We start from the raw sequence: 20,006 nt of genomic DNA on the forward strand, positions 1-20,006 counted from the left end.
ATTCAGTCTGGTCTTTATAACCATAACAAGTTAACGCTCCTATTTTATCATTGATCAGAGTACAGATTGTAATTATATACAATGTACATACATGTATATTTAATATGGGTTTATATACAAGACAATCTTGGTTTACTCAGCTTCTAAATAACCTGTAGTAAATCTTTATGTTTTGAATCAATTCTTACCATTTCAATCATACATGTATATTTAATATGGGTTTATATACAAGACAATCTTGGTTTTAATACTCAGCTTCTAATAACCTATAGTAAATCTTTATGTTTTGAATCAGTTCTTACCATTTCAACAATACATGACTTGTATATTTAATATGGGTTTATACACAAGACAATCTTGGTTTACTCAGCTTCTAAATAACCTATAGTAAATCTTTGTTTTCAATCAATTCTTACCATTTCAACCATACATGTATATTTAATATGGGTTTATATTCAAGACAATCTTGGTTTACTCAGCTTCTAATAACCTATAGTAAATCTTTATGTTTTGAATCAATTCTTACCATTTCAACCATACATGTATATTTAATATGGGTTTATATACAAGACAATCTTGGTTTACTCAGCTTCTAATAACCTATAGTAAATCTTTATGTTTAGAATCAATTCTTACCATTTCAACCATATATGTATATTTAATATGGGTTTATATACAAGACAATCTTGGTTTACTCAGCTTCTAATAACCTATAGTAAATCTTTATGTTTTGAATCAATTCTTACCATTTCAATCATATACTTCATATGGTTCATATACACAAGACAATCTTGTTTTTCTCTTATAATCTAGAAAACTTTTGTTTGTACTATTAAACCAAAATCAACATTAGCAGTTGAATTATTCAAACCAATCACAATATATTTAAATGTTCCGATGCTAAGTCATATGTTAATAATTTATGACAAAGAGATATAATTCAAGTCAATCCCAAAGGTTCTTCTGTCAGTACCTTTAGTTTTTGTTGCTCACTATCATTAACAACTTTAGATATAAATAACTGATTCATTGAATAAATCAAGACTCAGATATTTAAAGTTATTTTTCCAGCAATATAACCATAGCACTAAGTAGCCAATCATTTCTATATTCTATTGCTAATGAATCATACAGATACACAGACATTGACAAAATGATTCAGAATATCGACTAAATATTATAACAAGTTTCAACTAAATTTATTCAATTCATAATTAAGATGTGAGTAAAAATTTTATATTTTAACACTGACTAAAAAGATGACATTTAAAGTAACAGTAAAAGTATAACCCCAATAGTTAAATTCAGGATTGTCTGATAATAGACACACTTACTGGAATGAAAACTTTCATACTTATCAAAGACTTCTAAATCATAATAATAAGGTGAATTAACTATGTGTTCAACTCATTGTTTCTGAATAGACTTCTGAATTATGATAATGTTTCTACGGTCAAAGACATATCCTTTCCTTAATACTCAACACTAAACTTGATGTCCTAAAATTCTCTGCCAGGTTCATAACATCAGTCATATATGTATAACAATGTATTTTTGTATAACAATTTAACTTTATAATAGAGTGATATTTAATTAAATGACCCAAATATACTGTAGGATAGAATGTTAATGGACATCATCTATACATAGCAAGAGACAGGATATTGAAACAAGGTCAGTCTGACTTGACAGCATTTCTCTAATAATAATACAGATGCTGACATGTTTGTTATTCTCTCAATGAAAGGACTTTCAAATTTATTCAAAGTATATTTAATAATTTAAAAATATTTCGACTTAATCCTATGGCAACTGCGATACATTAGTTTTTGAAGGTAAAGTATGAATGTGTCTAAATTGTGTATATGTGAAAATTACAGTTTTCGTAGAAGGCAATGTTTATATTCTCCTAACATACTGGTGTACTGTGACTAGGGATGAAATTGATATTTTGTTGTTAAATTTTAACAGGCAGTCAAGGTCAAATACTACAAATGTAATATAAAAACAGAAAGCATATATCTGATATTATATTATATCATGCGACTATGTGCCATTCTGATTGGATAATAACTGTGGTAAAATCCCATTTCACCACGGCTGGCAGTGGTAAAATGGGCTCCTAAACTAGCATATGAATAGTACTTACAAAAACGAAGCTAGTGTTCGTTCTAAAATACCAATAAGTTAACACTTCTTCAGAGTAAAGGTATGTCAGGTATCCTGTCCAATAATTTGAGTTACAGTAGTCCAAATAATTCCACTGATGACCTTGCGATCGAAAGCAACGATAGATCAGTGGCTTTGACATCACTGGCCATGGCTGATAAGGTACAAGTTCTCCCATGCAACAAGCCGTCTCAGCGTCCTGCTCTCGTTGAATCAAGCAACACCAATTTAACTTTTAACCATCAGTCAAGTGCGTCAGGATTATTTCAAAACTGTACATTTTCAGGTTCAGTCGACGTCGCGTCGCTGATTTTAACTGTCTCGAGCTTTCTCCGATTCAACTGATCCAACGCCGAGACATCTATTTTTAGCAGTGTACAAGATTGTATTGTTCTTATGTAAATATCCAAACAAAATTGTTACTTTCTTTGACCTCTTGCCCCGTTTTCTTTGTTGCTAGTTTTCAACGCGTTTTCGTTATGCATTATATGATGTATATTAACGAATTTGGTACAATTCGCTCCATATAGCACTCGCCATTCGTGAATTTTACCAAAATCTCGTGTATACCCGCCTTCGGCAGGGGTTAATGCTTAAATATCGGTACAGATATTTCAACTGTGATTGTGTCTGTTTTGTTCTTGAACTTCTGTACAATTCTGGTAGATGTTTAAGGTGAAAAGTCAAGATCTTTAAGGAAATCTTGTATCTGGTAATGTGGAGGTAGACACTTGAATGAAGTCACTATATACTGTACATTTTTGAGTTGTGCAGTAAATCATCATTCTTCACTACAAGTACCATCATTTAGAAAAAACTGAATTAGCAACAAAATTAATGTTTGACATTTAACTCTTCTATATTATTACAATATTTATTGTGTGATTGTAATGGAATATGTTGATAGGGACATTGTGTTACATTTGATTTTCAAGAGACACCATTCGAATACAACATACTGACAATTAGCTATTCTTTATATAATGATATTAGAGATGAGTTCTTTCCATCACTGAGAACACATACATATGAACATAAGCTGTCCTCTATATACTGATATTAGAGATGAGTTCTTTCCATCACTGAGTACACATACATATGAACATAAGCTGTCCTCTATATAATGATATTAGAGATGAGTTCTTTCCATCACTGCGAACACATACATATGAACATAAGCTGTCCTCTATATAATGATATTAGAGATGAGTTCTTTCCATCACTGAGAACACATACATATGAACATAAGCTGTCCTCTATATAATGATATTAGAGATGAGTTCTTTCCATCACTGAGAACACATACATATGAACATAAGCTGTCCTCTATATACTGATATTAGAGATGTGTTCTTTCCATCACTGAGAACACATACATATGAACATAAGCTGTCCTCTATATACTGATATTAGAGATGTGTTCTTTCCATCACTGAGAACACATACATATGAACATAAGCTGTCCTCTATATACTGATATTAGAGATGAGTTCTTTCCATCACTGAGTACACATACATATGAACATAAGCTGTCCTCTATATACCGATATTAGAGATGAGTTCTTTCCATCACTGCGAACACATACATATGAACATAAGCTGTCCTCTATATAATGATATTAGAGATGAGTTCTTTCCATCACTGAGAACACATACATATGAACATAAGCTGTCCTCTATATAATGATATTAGAGATGAGTTCTTTCCATCACTGAGAACACATACATATGAACATAAGCTGTCCTCTATATACTGATATTAGAGATGTGTTCTTTCCATCACTGAGAACACATACATATGAACATAAGCTGTCCTCTATATAATGATATTAGAGATGAGTTCTTTCCATCACTGAGAACAGGCATACATATCAACATAAGCTGTCCTCTATATACCGATATTAGAGATGAGTTCTTTCCATCACTGCGAACACATACATATGAACATAAGCTGTCCTCTATATAATGATATTAGAGATGAGTTCTTTCCATCACTGAGAACACATACATATGAACATAAGCTGTCCTCTATATAATGATATTAGAGATGAGTTCTTTCCATCACTGAGGGTTGAAATATTTTCTTAAAAAGTAAATGACATCATTATATACATGTAGTAAAGGTCAGCACATCTAATGGTAGTATTACTGGTAGGGGAGATTTGCATATCACTGATGGAATCATCATGTCATGAACAAATCTTAGTCTAAAACACCCCTAAGAATGTTCCCACCATATTTCAGACCGATCTGACAAGTAGTTATTGAAATTACTGCATGTATATATGGATTATTGATGGAAATCTATCAACAAGCATCACAACACGAATTGTTTGTGTAATGTTTAATGTATACTGTCTCTCTATGTCACTGCAGGTACATGTATGCATGAGTCCATATGTTTAGATTTTTGCCATGTTCAAATATTCGTTAAAATTGCAATAGTGAATTTTCAATGTTGTTGACTGTAGCTGAAGTAGAGTGCACACTGAATGCTGGGTAGTACTGCACAATATCAAGTGACACTGGACAAGACATAGTGAGGCAAAATTGAAAATTATCAGACATGCTGCACATGTCCATCCAATCTGAATAAAATATGATGTGGTGAAAGCAGCTATATGCCTTCATTTACCTCTACTTCCATCATTTTGTATCATTTATTTTGTTCTGGGTGATCGCCACATGAGCATCTATAGCATTGTTTATGTCTGAGAAAAAAACTCACAAAGTTACAAATATATGCACTCTCAATTTTTATATACTGAGAAAGTCATCATTATTGGTAAGATTATCTACAAAAACATACCCATCAGTCTTAGGGGTAAGATCAGAAAAGTAACTGGGGAGGTGATATTGACCTTTGACCTGAACTTTGACCTACAGGTGGGATGAATTCAAAGAGGAGACAGGAGGTGGAAATTTTTGGGAAGGCGGCAGTCACCCAGAATAAAACAAATGACACAAAATGATGGAAATAGAGGTAAATAAAGGCATCTGACCACTTTCACCACATCAGATTTTAATCAGATTGATGTCCACCCCGAAGTTTGCATATAAACCTACATGTTCATTTCTTTACATGTACAGTTACAGTACAGACTAACTTAGAATACATATCTGAGATAAAAGGTATAAAAATCATATCAGTATGTAATTTATTGCATTAACAGTTGTGGACAGGGATGATCATAATTCTGTTCTAGATCACTAGTAGCACAAATCAGATCAGATAAATAAATGTTCTACATTTTACACTTTATATTTCGGAACATACATGTAAGGAGAAATATATCAACATGTTACCTCAAGTGTTTAATCAAATCATAAATGTTGTATGCAGTGACACAAAGAATCTACAAAACATGAATCTATACCTATTCCTTTCCTGAAGTTTGATGAAAAATAACCTTTAAAACTCTCCTGTTGAACTTTTTCTCAGTCTTCAAAATAACAATGATGTATATTAAATAATCAAACCGATAACAAAAACTTTTACTACTATTTACATGTACATAGAGACAATAACTTCTGAGATGGACTAATCACTTTCTTATATTATTCAATAAATTATTTGGCATTATCTATATAATTAGTATGTATTTCAACTTTGTCCTTATATCAACTTTGAACGAGATCTCTTCAGGCATGTCTGTATAATGGCTTTGAACATGAAAAAGTCGTAACATAATGGCCATCTGGTGGCCATATTGGATCTTACCACAAAATAAATTAAAGTGCATAATGTTATAGTGTGTTGTCTTTGTACCAAGTTTGAGAGAAATGGCTCTGGACGCAAGCGCGGATGGATGGGTGGACCGACAGAAGAACAAGCGACCTATCGGTCAGAATAGCTCCGCTGTTTGTTTTTTTTATTTTTTTTTTATTTTGGTGACATGTAGAAGTGGTTCAGTTCTTCACTATGCAGTTTTGTTTTAGCGATGTAATAAAGTGGTTACTGGTTTCATATGATGTCTCACTATAAAACACATTTTACACAGAAGTTGCTAATGTATTGTACTTTTATACCATAGTCACCATTTTATAACAAAAATCTACTGTTATGAAAAATTGCACAAAATCTCAGAAAAAAAATGACTGGGAAATGCACACAAGAAAAAGAAAAAAAAGACAAGATTTTGAGGTTGGCTATAAATAATTCCAGTGTCTTACAGCTTTAACCATGGAAAATTTTAATGATGAATGAAATAAACTAGGGATCTAAAATAATTTTGAGGCAATTTGAATTTCAATTTTCGAACAAATTTACCAAGTCAACAACATTCAACTTGTACTAGTTGTAGTAGATATATATAGGGAAGAAATGTATTAATCGCCATCTTAGTTTCCATACGGCGACAATCCCAAGTACCCGGAAGAGAGTCATTCTCAGCCATATGTTACAGTGGTAACACTCGTTCATGTTCGATTACCTTTCATAAAGAAAACACAACGAAATGGTTGAAGTGATCTTTTTTTAAATTTCTTTTCATCACAAAAACAAAATCTGTGTGATCAAAAGTGTTGTAAACTAAACCAGAAAGAATTATCGGACTGGCTAAACTTCCCGCTGAACTGGAGTAAGGTCCAAGCCTCGATAGTACGTGAGGAAATCGTCTCAAACTAGCGATACAACTTTCAAAATATAACTTGACATGTCTTCATTTGTTAGAGTTATTCAATTCAAGACGGGTTTTCACTCGAAAAAAACAATTCTGTGAATAATGACACTCTGAACGCAGCGATTTCTCGGACGATGTTACCACTGTAACGTATAGCTGGCAATGACTTGCTTCCGGGTTAGTCCCTCATGCATCCGGGTACTTGAGATTGTCGCCGTACGGAACTACCACATCGGTAATTTTGACGCTGTAATTTTGCCACCAAGATTGATCGTACAAAAACAAAACTCCATAAATGAACCACAAAGTACTTTCCCTTTCAAAATGTGATAATTTTAGAAAGAGTATTATCGTTTTTATTGTCAACTGATTCTGTCAAAAATCGTCCCATACACTTCAGTTCAGGCATGGTCATAGAGCTCACTTGATCGTGAGGTGCGTATACTGGAATGAACCATTCTGTAGGAGGGTGGAGAATTTGGATTTGAAGTTTACAACCCTGTTTCGAACAAATATTTGTCATTTGGGCGCACAATGCATAGAATTAAGACTACAGCACATATTACATTGCTTGTTTGACGTCAATAGTGTCTTTTGAAAAGTTGCAGTTTACCTAAAGTCTCGCGTACTGATTTCCAATATGGCGGCGGTCATAATGCTCATTAACATATTCATTTTTTTTTTAAATTACAAAAAAAAAATCATAAAAAATAGAAAAGAAGACGTGCTGACTTGAAATTAACAAATCTAAGTAAGCTACCCCCTGCGCATCAACACACCAGATATCAAAGCAATCTGACAAGAAGTTTTCAAGGAGATGATGAAAATGACATTTTATGAAAAAATCATAAAAAATTGAAAATGGCACAGATCAACTTGGCATGAACAAATCTGAATAGCCTCCCCCCAGGGAACATGCACACCAAATATTGAAGAAATCCGACTGTCACTTTCGGAGTAGATAATGAAAATATAAAAGTCTGACGGACACCTATGATTCACTCTACTCTCTATACTCTATACAACCTATACCTAAAGCTACGCTTTCAGCTTTCGCTGACAGCGGAGCTAAAAAAGAGAAAGAGACCAGAGCCAAGAGACAAACTTGAAAAGCAGCAATGTACAATGCCAACCAGTGAGAACCAGTGTTTGATTGTGTACGAGGCTGCTAACTATATCGAAATGACTTGGAACCGAGTTATGACAGATTCTAAACACAGTTGTCTGAGCAGTTTGAATGTCCCATTTGCAAGGAAGTAACTGACAGGAGCATCAAGTGCTGTGTGAGAGGGACCACACACATTTTATAGTGATTATCTCTGATGGTTTGTCCAATCTCACACTTGACCTGAGCCTGTCATGTACCCATTTCATTGTCATCCACAGTGAGTTTTCCACCAACTGGCATTTTCAAATGTTTTGTCATCATTAAGTGTATCATGTGATTATGCAATGTATGGTTGTAATTTGTACATGTATATGGCCCTGGAAGACCTGTCTAAACACATCCACAAATGTCCATATTTGATATATAGAGACCATGATTATTGTCAAGTTGTCTCTAATAGTACAAATCTATTACAACCAAGTACTTAAACTTCAAATGGATGTGCTGTTAAGACCTTCCTAAAGAAAATAGATAAGTTCAAAGATACCAAGGAGTTTGAAATGTTAGCTGGTACAAAAATGATAAAAGAAAGGTTAGGTATGACACATGACAAAATTGTAGAATTCAAGACAGGAAGGACAGGTCAGTGTAACTATTTTTTTGTTTTAATACATTGATTGTATAAATTATTATTAAAGTGCACATGTGGAGACGTGGGGTATTTAATTTGGATTTTGGATTTTTAAGACAACTCAACTATGTCTTCCTACTTGAAAAAAACAACTCAGTATGTAACAGAATTAACTAAATCATTGTGTGAAGTTCATTCACTAAATTAGAAATAATCTAAAACATGTGTAAAATGTTTGTTAATGAACTTGCAATTATAACAAATTTTTAAACACTTTTTAATCTTTTGCAATTTATTGCGTTACAAACAAGAAATTAGTACCTCTCATTTCACATTGTTTTTCTTCAAGTATAAAAAAATAGATTTGTTTTATCATGGATTAAAAAATGCAAAATCAATACTATTTGTATATTCCATTTTAATTACTTGTTTTGTTGTAATTTAATTGTTTTTAGTGATGAGAGAATTCACTAGACATACTTTAAAATGTAGAATACACTTCATAACATCTCTTGGCTGCTTGTGTGTACTTTTTGTCAAATTATAGTGAATTTCACTGAAATTATATCCAATACTAGTTGTCAAAATACTAAAATACAGTTGCAATAAATCAATAGTATTGAAAACTGATAAATTATCAATATAAAAAGAATGTATGCTGATGAATTTATTAAACCATCTATTTATGTGTATTTGTCATCATAACAATGGGTTTATGATTCTTAACTCATAATATGTTATGTCTTTCTTGGTTTGTGTGTCTGTCTTTGCCTATGCCTTTGTATATGTACATTACATGTCCATATGTGTACATCAATGTGTAAGTTTATGCATGTATGATATTGAAACTAATCCAGTATTTAATCTACTTTTACATTGTAGTAATCATGGAGTAAAACTTTCATTTTATTGAAAAATGTCCTTTTTTTTCCTCCATGCACTTAGGTGGCTACAGCAATGGAATTGCCCCATAGAAGGAGAGAATAATGACAGAAAGTGTGGAAACAACTTGAGGTTAGAGCTGCAGTCACAAAATCTACCATGTACATTCACTGTAAGGGGAATGGAAGGTGTCAGGTTAAGTGAAATTAGGCTTGCACCAATTATTGCAGTGTCTAATCTAGTGGATGTAGTGCTAAGTAGACTGAATGAACTTGACAGGTACAAACTACATAAATTTGTTCATTTTATTTCAGGGTATGGACTTATATTTATTTTTACTTGTATATGCAGCTTTTTCACATTTCACCATCAACAACATTTTATAGAATTGCAGGTGTATGCGCTCTTTTTGTCATCATGGCAGTTCATCAAACTTAATGGAGTACAACCACATACCACCAACTGAGATCTGGATCAAAGTTGGCGGTGATCATGGTGGGGGATCTATGAAATCAACTCAACAGTCTCAAAAACACAGTAGTTTGCAATCTATTTCTGGCAGGAGACTCGTACAAAATCTGCGCACAGCCATGGCATTGAATTTAGGAGAAGTAGATACTCTTGATGGGTATTTGTGGAAGTTAGTTAAATTTAAAAACAACAATAAACACTACCCTTCTTCCTGGCACATTGTTATTCATTGTGCAGAGGCAACAAATACCAGTAAACCGTAAACATGATATATTGGTTGGTGTATGTACAGCTCTATACATGTACACTACAGTAAGTACCGTATATGTGGATTCTCATCAGTATACTTCAGAAAATGTACAACTCATAACATACAAGTAAAACATTTGCATCATTTGCCACAATTGTTGATACAGTGGTATCTATATCAAGTGTAAAAGTATACCGTTCGCGTTTCAAATAACTTCACCATTTGACAGGGTATACTTTTACATTTTAATTTATTTTGTATTATACGTTTATAAATGTGTGGGGCAAAACAAGTGTTTGACTTCAGTGTTAAGGGTTGTAGTAGAGCTAGCGTAAGATGTTGACATATTACATGAAAACATGGACACCCCCCCCCCCCCCCCCCCTCTCATCTCACACATTCATAAATACTGTTGCTCTAACCTATCAACTTCACTTGTCTATGATTCCAGGGGTAAGGGACCGGTCAGTTTCTTCGGCCTGGGGAAGGGGGGGGGGGGGGGTCCGGTGGATTGGTAGGGGGTCACCCTGTTTTTGAAATTGGCAGTAGGGGGGTCATGCTGTTTTCAAAATTGTGGATAGGGGGGTCATTGTGTTTTAAATTGTGATGGAAGAAAAAATCCTTTCTACAATGGCATATAGCCTTGTCTGAAATGTGGTACATGTCAATATTTGTTTTTGTCCCTGTTTCTTACATGAATTCTTTAATATTACTTATTAGTTCAAACATAACTATTCATATACATATACATGTATTACCTAGCTACCACACTAGTTACAGAACATGTCATGTGAATGTTTGGCTGTTTCACAATCAATGCTTCACTTATATTGCAGTTTGGGGCAAAAGTGAACTTGAAGGTTTCGTAATGGCAATTTTCATACATAGTTTATAAATGAAGTTAATCTAAACTGTTCTACTCATCATGTTATTGACACAACAAATCACCACATCTCATCAGATTCCAGTTTCAATTATACACTAGGTATGACCACCTAAAGTTCTCTAACACACCGGTGACTTTATTATACATATATTAATGCCCCTATATTAATGTTATACATGTCTATTTTAAAACGTACATTTACGTTAACTTAGCTTTTCGAAGCTTGGAAATATTACCTCAAAGGTTATGAATAACCTAAACATTGCCTTAGTATCTCAAGCAAAAAACTCCATATCTGCCAGGGGGAAAACCCCAAGGACTTCCTCACCCCAGAGGTCACTCATGCATTCAGCCAACAATCAGATGGACCAACAACCTTATAATGGTATTAAACTTTTCTTAAAATTTCACCCTGTTCTAATTTGAGATGATATTGTCTTCTCAAGATGTGAAATGTTTGCCAAGATAGTCTAAAATTGCCTTAATCTCCAAATCTCCCCTACCAATGATACTACCATTAGATGTGCTGACCTTTACTACATGTATATAATGACGCCATTTAACTTTTTAAGAACATATTTCAATTAACCCTTAGTGTAAGTTATAAAGAATAGTTTCTGATACTTGCTGTCTTGTAAAGCATGGATTAAGTTATTGCTTGAAAGGGTCTAAATAGCGTAAATATTGGCTATAATATAAGAGTAAAAATCCTCCAGGGCTTCTAGAGGGAGACCCCCCAGACCCCCCGCATGAGGTGGACATATCCCAGTCTCAAGCTCTTCCCCTCTTACTGTCAAGATGCTATCAAAGTATATTTCAAAAGTATTTCAACCCTATGTAGTTGTTTTTTACATGTTGGTGTTGTCTTGTAAGGCTTGGAAATTATTGTCTGAAAGGGTCTGAATAGTCTCACGAGGTGGACATATCCCAGTCTCAAGCTCTTCCCCTCTTACTGTCAAGATGCTATCAAAGTATATTTCAAAAGTATTTCAACCGTATGTAGTTGTTTTTTACATGTTGGTGTTGTCTTGTAAGGCTTGGAAATTATTGTCTGAAAGGGTCTGAATAGTCTCAAAATTGATTTTTCAGGGAAAAAACCTCCTGGGCTTCTAGGGGGACACCCCCTAGGACCTCCCATGACAGCTATACATATTCCCTTCTCAAGCTTTCCCCCTACCTTTCATTGTCAAGATGCTATTAAACTCCTTTTCAAATATATTTACCCTGTGTAGTCAATAATTATAATTATGATAGTGCTAACCCAGGATCTTATAAAGTAGATGCAAGACAGTCAAGCAGTCCACACTGAGTCACGATCAAAAAATACCTGTCACTCATGCGAATATCATATATGGGGGGGGGGGGGGGGGGGGGGGTCATCATGTTTTAGAATTAAGTGATAGGGGGGTCAGCCTGTTTTGGGTTTTACAGATGGGGGGGGGGGGGGGTCAGTGACTTTTTGTCGGCCCGATTTAAGAATCTAAGAATCCACCGCGCCCCCCCCCCCCCCCCCCCCCAGGCTGGAGAAACTGACCGGTCCCTAAGTCACTATTGTCATTTGGCTTAGTGGAGATTACGACTATCTCGTCACGATCTATGGAATGCCAGGGGCTAGTGGCATGTCCTAACCTAACTTTGACTTGTGAATTTTCCCTACACAATTTGCATAGTTATTGGAATAATAATATGTACCATAATAATTGATTTACATTGTATTGACAGGCAAGTACTACTGTTTGTGGTGTCTTACCACAAGGGAGACATCTCTAATGTCACCTGAATTCAGCAGATGTTCCAGAGAGGTCACTGGGTACGTATGATGTTACATAACCACTCTAGATTTGTACAGGGTGGCAGTAAAGTGAAGGATGCAAAGGAATATCACAACTGCATCGGACAACATTTTCAGTATACCACTAACAAGGTTAGTTCTTATAAACCTAACTGAATTACCCTCCTAAGGTAAAGAAGGTGCAGTTAAATGAATGACACGGATACTGGTGTAAGTTTGGCGGCAAATACCGGAAGTTCAAGAAGTTTAATTATGAACTCCACCAAATCCAATACATGGCAAAAGTACCAATACATGGCAAAAGTCTGAATAATCTCAGAAATATAAATCTTTCAAAATTTGTCACCCTACAAATACATTGCTCTTACCGGTTATGATGGCAGTGGGTGGGTGGGTTGAAAGTTTACAATGAAAAGTAAATTCATGCACATGCGCAGTACAGGGCTTACTCTTACATTAACATACTAAACGATGATGTCATACCAAAGAGGTCAACACTGAGGTCATCCCTAGACAGACGGCAATTACAATAAATGACACATTTACACCCAATTACCCTCCTAAGGTAAAGAAGGTGCAGTTAAATGAATGACACGGATACTGGTGTAAGTTTGGCGGTAAATACCGGAAGTTCAAGAAGTTTAATTATGAACTCCACCAGACAAACAGCCACCAAAAATATATATTTTAAATGAAATTTTGTTATTGATGAGGCCGTGGCTTGCACTGCTGGTGTTAGTGTATAGTTTAAGCTGGCTAGGGCCTGAGTAAGGCTAAGGTATGTAGTTTGGCTTGCCGTGCAATCCAACTGTGTGCGGTATGACCCTGTGACATAATGCAATTAACAAACAATTCTTTTTTCAAAATGAACTCTCTAAAAAGGGGGTAGAAAGTCTACCTAAACCCTAACGAATTACAAACACTGTGACTAAACGACGTCACCCAAACTGACCCACTCAAATTTGGTTGTGCAAACTGCAATAACATCTCATTTACATATAATACATAGCTGTGCACTGGACTTAAAGTCTTAATAAGGGACAGACAGTGTCCACAACCGAGAATGCTACTATTGTGCTAGTTGAGTACATGCCAGACCTGCCATACACTTGGAAACCGACAGGCGTGCTTGCAAAGGTACCCTGATATAAGAGGTGTACGCCTCTGACCGCCAGTCGCCATGAAGCTTAATAAGGTCAGTCGGTACCCCGGCCTCGAAGGCCAGTGTTGCGCCACCCCGCCGCAAGCTGTGCAGAGAGTACAGACGTGGGTCCTCCCCAAGCATTTGTATCAGTTTGCTGAAAGCGCGCGAGAGCATACCTTGTGTAAGCGGAACAAGCTTCCCTTTTTTGAGGAAGGTAAAAGCTGGCGCTTCACCAGCCGCCTGTACCTTGCTAAATAAACACTTGAACGCCGACACTGGGCAAAGTGCGCTGCCTGAAATGCGTGCTAAGGGCAGCAATAAAATGCGTTCGTGACATTGAAGTGTCTTGGACCAACGAATAGCGATCATAACAAAGTCCCTTTGAACATCAATGTCTTTTCGGCAAAGATGCCGAGAAGGGTCAAAACCTTTCTGTGAAAGTGGTACAAGATTAGACTTGCGAAGAAAAGTAAAAAAGCCTGTTATTATTGCACACCAGACAGCTGAGTAAAAAGTGTCAGAACGATCAATCAACTTAAGGATATTGGCTAACATGGCAGGAGTAATAGGTAATTTTTGCAATGGCGTGTGCGTGCTGGATTTCTTCAGCCCTGCCAATGTTAATTTCAGTTCTAAAGCCAAGAATGAATCAACTGGATGGCCCAGTAAAATGTGCAAAGTCTTGACACCAGCCAAATAGTTACCAATAGATGCTGGGTTACGGAATGAACGAGAGAGAAATTGTGCATATAATGAGAGTGTCTCAGATGATGCTGGAAGTGGTTTGAAATCAAAATGTGAACAGAATAGTCCAAATGCATGAAACTGGGTAACCAGGTTGCGACGAGTCCCCGGTCTGAAAGCTGCTAACCTAGTAAGCCGCAAGTCCTCTTGCAACAGCTGTAATTGATGTTTCCTGTCTGCAATGAGATTAAAACGGATTGCAAAAGCGAAAGTGATCAGTGGGAATATTCACTTCTGCTAGCCCTAGGTGCCTAGTGCTATTTAAAAATGACCTAGCATATGAATTACTTAAATGCCAGCGAGAAAGGCAATCTGCTAATCTATTGTCCGAACCATGCAGATGAACTGCTTTGAGTTCAAACTCGTTAAGTGCCGCTAAAAACCAAAGTTCGCGGGCTGCAGTGAGCAAAAAGGAATCGCGTGCTTTGCCAGAATTCAGGACCAGTACCACGTCCATGTTATCGCAAAATACAAGTATACGGCGCCCTGCCCAGTTGTTGCCCCACAAACGCGCCGCGGCGACAATGGTAAGTGCTTCCAAGCAGTGAATACCCAAGTGCTGTGCTGCTATAAAATCTGGGAAAGCACAGTGAAAGAACTGGTTATGAGTAATGCCACCACAACCAGAGAGGCATGCGTCAGTAGCCACTATACTATCTGCTGTTGACCAAGCCTTATCAGGTATGATAGACACACCGTTGTAACGACATATAAACAAGTACCACCACTGCAAGTCCTTCCGAAATTGTCCATTGAGGAAAATGTGGTGCCTAGAAGAATGAACTGACCTTAAAGTTGCTAACATGCGGCTCATAAAGAGCCTTCCTGGCCGGACACAACCTGCAACAAATGACAGTTTGCCTATTAAAACTTGCAGTTCTCTTCTTGTGCACTTCTTCCGATCTAACCAAATGACCAACAATTGTTTGATCTCGGTAAGTCGGTCTTCAGTTACTCGCAAGGTCATTGTAACGGTGTCCACTGAAATGCCAATGAAAGACAGAGAAGTTGTAGGGGCTACTGCTTTGTCCACTGCCTCTTCCACTCCTAGCTGTACTAAAAGTCTACGGAAAGCAAGGAAAGCTGAATGTGCACGGTGTGGCAAGTCTGCTCCACAAAAATCATCTAAGAAATTAATGGCCTTGAATCCCAACTGCTGAAAGATATAAATGATAGCATTAGTTGTCCTTTGACAGGCCATTGCTGCTTACCTCAGCCCAAAGGGCAGCTTAGTGTCAATGAAAAGTGACCCCCTCCAGGTGAATCCCAGCAAGTGAAAATCGCGCGGGTCAACGGGTAATTGGCGGTATGCTCTTCGCAAATCCAGCTTGAACAATAGACAACCTGGGCCCAGGTCACGAATGATATCTGAAAGTGCATCAATATTAGGATAAGTTAGGTGGGAAGGTTGGCCTAAAAATGTGTCATGGGGAATACCATCGTTTACTGAAGTACCATGTGGAAAGCTCAAATCCATTACCATCCTGCGTTCATCTTTCCCTTTCTTGGGTACTGAAGAGAGGGGTGAGGTAGCAATGGGCAATTTGAGTGGGTTATCTGAGAAGGGGCCTGCTGTGGCACCTAAAGTAACCTCCTTGCAAATAAATTTGTCAATGTGCTCTGCAAAATTCAAAGAAGATGCATGATTGCGGTTAGTAGTCTTTGGTAAGTAAGGGGAAGTGTAATTGACTGGCCAACCGAACTCTAAAAATTCTATCACCCCATAATCTGGATAACCCCGGAGACAAGAACGCCATTCCGGAATATTTAATCCACTGTGTACTGGTAAACGAGCACCTAAGAAATTGGGTTTTCCCAACTGTAACACTTGATAATGCACATCACGTAGCCATGCTATGGAAATATTTTGTGCAGGTGGCCAAGTAACAGATGGTGGTGCTATCCAGCTGGGTAACTCTGGAAACTGAACATGTAAAGTTAGGTTTTCCATACTACGGTTCTTGTACTTGGGATACAAAAAGCTTGGGTTTGGTGTACCTGGTGAAATGGGGGGCTGGTTACGACGCGAGACACTTTGCCCGCATGTAGACTCGCTAAGTAATGTGCGCGCCTGATTGCTAGCTGGACCGGCTGACTGCCTATTATGAATCATACTATGACCCTTAACTGTACTTAAGTGACTAACATTGCAACCGGTGTTGTTAAGAAAATATGAACTCTCACCACAAAAGGGTGTAAACACTTGAGGTATTAAACTAGGAACATGGAATATGTCATTAAAAATGTCACTGTAAAAATCATTGTGCTTGCCACACACCGGCAAACTAGTGTTACTGTCATTAGTAGTAATGCAGGGTCTTACTGAAAGACTGTCTTCAAAGTAAAAGTCTCCATCGAAAGTTGCAGAATTACTGTTGAAACATGACGGTGAAACACTATTTATAAACTTTGCTGCATTTGGAGGTACGGAAGATACTACTTCCCCTGATGACTGGTTGCCTTCCTTACAACCAGCATCACAACTAGTATGCGAATTTGTCTCCCCACTCAAAATTTGTGAAGGAGTGGACTGGAAATCAAAATAAAAATCAGAAACACTACTCACCCTACCAAGTGGCAAGTGAGTTGATTGGAAATTAAAATCTAACTCATCCCTTGTACGAATCTTATCACAAAAAGTAAAACCAGAGTCACTAACACATTTTAAACTGTCAAAAAAAATTAACAGACTCGTTAATGTTCATACTACTACTCTCAATGTTATTGTTCTCCGATTGTCATTCCTTGATTGTTTTGTCTTTGTGTTGTTGTTCTCTGAACGATTTGTCGTTGTAAGGACAATCTAATGAAGTGTGACGTTTTTCCTGACGTCTGAAGCGTAAACAGGCTGAACAGACGTGTTTTTCCAACTGTCCGTCCACTGTGTGATCTTTGCTGAAAGCACACGTGTTCGACTGATATGCTGCACAGTATCGTAGTACGCGTGTTTTCTTCTGATACCCGGATGTTGTGGATACGTGCGTAACTGTATTATTATTAGTATTACTATTACTATTAGTTGGTGGGTTCCGAACAAATTTTGCATGTATGTTGTCGAAACTATCACCCCAATGTAGTTGACGTAATTCGAGGGCATGCAAAATGATACTGTGAAATTTACGTACACGATCCCACGGGTATAATAATGCATCTGTCATGAGATCTTGCAGATGTGCGAGTCTGTGCTTAGCTTCATTTCTGGTCAAAGTCGCGGATTGAATGATTTCTAGCTCGCCTATAACGAACTGAGTTAATGACAGATCCTCATATCTAATTTCGTCTAACTGACCCGGGTTGGGGTCCTGAACAAACTCGTGTGGCCAAGGTACATATTTCTTTACCCTGTCAGATGACCTCCTTTGAGCTCCACTTTTCATAGTCTTACCTTTGTTTTTACATGAGGCCGCACTTGCCGATTGGCGTCGCGTCGTTGGTTTCCCGCTCCTTTTAGTATTGCTACATTTCCTGCTTGTCTTGAATGTGCGCGAATTTGTATTCGATTGTACATCGCTTGACTCGGAGTCGCTGAAATCTTGTGTCGATGATGCCGTTGAATCTACGGTAGAAGATGATGAGTCTTTTTCTAGCGTGAGCAATTTCGCTACTGAACGTTGTAAAACTTTTTCTTTACGTAGATCTTTCATCGAAGGGCGATCGTAGCGAGTACCGGAGTTGTGAGGTCAGTCTACCTCCTCCTTGGGTGATGTGGTGTTCCCCATTACATGCTCGGTTAATATTTTCATTTGGTCCGCCAACCTGTCAACCTGTCTCTGTATACCTGCACCGTCGTCTCCATTGTCTCGGCTGGTTAGCCCGTCCTTAGATGACTTGGCTGTTGACTTATGCTTGCCTCCGTTGGCCTGGTCGCTGGTACTTGTACTCGGACCTGCTAAATTGACGTCCTCCCCTTCCATATTATCGCTTGAATTCCCTGACATGTTGACAGAACAAAGCTTCCCACTTAGTCCCTGGTGGCCCTGGATAGGTTTGCGACAAGTGGTACAAAGTCGGAGGGACATATGAGAGAAATTATTGCCCCAAAATACTGAGCAGCTCCACACACGACCGATTGAAAGTTTACAATGAAAAGTAAATTCATGCACATGCGCAGTACAGGGCTTACTCTTACATTAACATACTAAACGATGATGTCATACCAAAGAGGTCAACACTGAGGTCATCCCTAGACAGACGGCAATTACAATAAATGACACATTTACACCCCATTTTACCTGGCTATATTAATTTTGTAACTTAAACTTGTCTCTTTTGCAGTAGGCTTGGTAGACTTGCAGAGAATATCATATAGTCATGTTTTCTGATACAGGTTGTTTTACCACTATTACATATTTTGTTGGGATTATTTCATCGCTGGTTTACCCTGTAAATTGTTACACTAGGCATGCCAAATACATGACATTGACATATTCATGCACTTGGCAAGTATGGATGACATAGATGAACCAGTATTGAGATCAGAGCAGTTTGATTAGTATGTCACCAACATCAAACAAAACATTAGTCTTGCTGCTAGACGTTCGGGCTTTCTTTCGATGCTATATAACTATAAGCGAACGAAGTTCGCATGTGAGGGCTTGCCCGAACAGTCTAGCGAATGTCATTTTCAGACCGGACATTCCATTGAGATTACATTGAGCGGTGGGTTGGGCCATATATGCATATATACACTTTAATATATTCAATAACCTATGACCTCGGGGAATCTCTGCATGCAAGTGTTGACAAACACATTTACGTCATTACTATGGCTTATCGTTTTATGGTAATTGTGAGTTTGATGAGTGTGTAGACGTTGTCATTCACACATTTCAGTTAACGCATTGGTGGTTATTTATACAAGCCCTCCTTAAGATGAATATGCATGAAAATTTAGCTATTGTCCTCTGTTTGTGCTTGTCGCTAATACGGTTCTCTGATTGGCAGTTATTTATATCCTGATGACATTCGCTAGACCTCGGATGTTCCATCCTCGATAGCGTTGTTCGGCTGTGTGTCGTATTTTATCGGAAGAACATCCGAGGGCTAGCTGATAGACTAACAAAACATCTGCTGTCTGCTGAACTCCAAGCACATACAGAGACACTCAGGGGTGTGATTGACTATGCCATATACTGTAAGATTATGGCGATGATGATGATGATATCAGAGGATGACAGTCAACCATCTCTCTTTCAAATATGGGAAATGGAACTGAAGCATAAGATATTACAAAAGCAAGCGCATGAGAAGGGTAATATAGTTGCCATAGAAATGTGTTATTTACAATTTGTTATTACCTTTTCTATC

At 37.2% G+C, this 20,006-nt stretch overlaps 1 protein-coding gene across 1 annotated transcript in view; it reads right to left on the reverse strand.

The window, feature by feature from the left end:
- LOC144433049 (uncharacterized) overlaps positions 1–20,006 on the reverse strand; it is a 139,425-nt gene that overhangs the window by 34,215 nt on the left and 85,204 nt on the right. The gene's annotated exons all lie outside the window — the stretch shown is intronic.

The sequence above is a fragment of the Glandiceps talaboti genome, chromosome 3 (assembly GCF_964340395.1).
Source record: "Glandiceps talaboti chromosome 3, keGlaTala1.1, whole genome shotgun sequence".
In the NCBI taxonomy this organism is placed as follows: Eukaryota; Metazoa; Hemichordata; class Enteropneusta; family Spengelidae; genus Glandiceps; species Glandiceps talaboti.